Genomic DNA, 2,159 nt, shown 5'->3' with positions numbered 1-2,159 from the left:
TTGCAAATAAGTGGATAATTTGTTCAATAAACATTGATGGAAAGATAGATGCTAACATGAGAAAATGCGTGACACCCAAGAAAATGAAACTGTAGGAAATGTGCTTTTCTTTACAATTATTAGGTAATCACAACAGTGCATACACATCACACCGTGTTCTCATTACAGAGAAGAGGTTCTGCAAACCTCACTAGCTGCGACCCCTGTGTACTGGGCTTGGTTCAGGGAGCAGTCAGGTCCAGTGGTGAGAAGCACAGGCCCAGATACTCAGGCTCACTCTGACCAAATGTGAGGTCTGGGGACACTGTACCACCCATCTGTGCTTTTGTTGGTAATTTTTCATCTGTAACATGGAAATGGCATTGATACCACATACCATGTTTCCTCTACATATGTAAAAATAAAAGATGATTGGTGCTAACTCTAAATATACACAGTTTATGTAGACTGATTGTACCTCAATACCACTGTTTTAAAATAGAAATTACAAAATTGTAAGTTTTATAGGTTTTAATATTTTATCACAGAACAAACTTTCAATAAGTAACCACAATTTCCAAAATGCTATCAATATCAAATATCTCCCCCAGGACACTCTCACATGCTCTGAGCCCCACTCTCTCCTCAGGCCTCTCACCCCAGAGCTTGCTAAATAGTAGGAGACATGCAAATAGAGCCCTCCCTCTGCTGATGAAAACCAGCCCAGCCCTGACCCTGCAACTCTGGGAGAGGAGGCCCAGACCTGGCATTTTCAGGTGTTTTCATTTGGTGATCAGGACTGAACACACAGGACTCACCATGGAGCCATGGCTGAGCTGGGTTTTTCTTGTTGCTATTTTAAAAGGTAATACATAGAGAAATAGAAAAAGTTGAGTGTGAGTGAATCAGAGTGAGATAAACTGGATATGTGTGGCAGTTTCTGACCAGGGTTTCTTTTTGTTTGCAGGTGTCCAGTGTGAGGTGAAGCTGGTGGAGTCTGGGGGAGGCTTGGTCCAGCCTGGCGGGTCCCTGAGGCTCTCCTCTGCAATCTCTGGATTCACCTTCAGTAACTACTGGATGTTCTGGTCCGCCAGGCTCCAGGGAAGGGGCTGGAGTGGGTCTCAAGTATTAGTGGTAGCAGTAGTAGCACATACTACCCAGACTCTGTCAAGGGCCGATTCACCATCTCCAGAGACAACGCCAAGAACACGCTGTATCTGCAAATGAACAGCCCGAGAGCCGAGGACACAGCTGTCTATTACTGTGCGAGAGACACAGTGAGGGGAAGTCAGTGTGAGCCCAGACACAAACCTCCCTGCAGAAACGTTCAGGCGAAATCAGTGGCAGGGGGTGCTCAGGACGCACTGATCAGAGTCAACCCAGAGGCCGGTGCTATAGAGGCTGATTTCCTGTCAGGATGTGGGACCTCGTCTTCTCCTCACGGTTTCTCCAGTGAACCTCTCTAAGTTTAGAATTCTGTGCTTCCTAATGTCATCTCTACATATTTTTTAAAATATCATTTTAATATGAGGACCTATTCTCACATGCACCAAATGCAGATTGATGTTTACAGAGATGAAAAGGCCTCAACCATGGCCACCAAGATCAGAGTCCTGAGGAAAGTGAGCGGTGCCTGGTGAGTCTTCTCCAATCAGACCCACGACAGAAACCTCAGGGAGATTCCAGGACTAGAACAGTCTTTGGGATTCTGATCACAGCCAATAGAGAGGCTGGGCCAGGGTCAGTGTCATGTAGAAGCTCACAGGTTTCTCGTCTGACCCTTCTCCTGACACTAAAGCCAATCAGTATCAGCACTGACCTGGTGCTCCTTTTGTTCCCAATCCATGTTCTTTTTTTGGAGTGTTTGTTCTCCCTTTTTATTTGCTTTTCCTGCTTCCTGAAAAAGAAACAGATGACCTCTGTAGTCTACCTTCCAGGGTTCAAGGCATTTTCTTGGAGCTCAGGTGGGGCTCAGCCTGTGGCTGCTGCAGCCACGTAGGAGAGGCTGATGGGACTTCCTTCCCTCCCCATTTTTTCAGGACCCTCCACTGTGTTGTGTATAGACTCATGTGGGAATGCAATTGGCCATTAACAGTGAAGGGGATAAATTTATTTTATCAAATGGGATGTGGATGTAGAATTAACCCTGTTCAAGCCGTCAGAGTCATCTGCTTCAGAAG

The 2,159-nt window shown here is 45.9% G+C and overlaps 1 pseudogene across 1 annotated transcript; it reads left to right on the top strand.

The window, feature by feature from the left end:
• The first annotated feature begins 722 nt into the window (after window positions 1–722).
• LOC108584091 lies at window positions 723–1,488 on the top strand (annotated as a pseudogene). Its single transcript, XR_001898991.3, has 2 exons — window positions 723–844; window positions 947–1,488. The product of XR_001898991.3 is annotated as an immunoglobulin heavy variable 3-23-like (transcript).
• The last annotated feature ends 671 nt before the right edge of the window (window positions 1,489–2,159 follow it).

This window comes from Papio anubis, chromosome 7 (genome assembly GCF_008728515.1).
Source record: "Papio anubis isolate 15944 chromosome 7, Panubis1.0, whole genome shotgun sequence".
NCBI classification, from domain to species: Eukaryota; Metazoa; Chordata; class Mammalia; order Primates; family Cercopithecidae; genus Papio; species Papio anubis.
The sequence above is the reverse complement of the archived record's forward strand: the minus strand, read 5'-3'. Positions and strand labels throughout refer to the sequence as shown.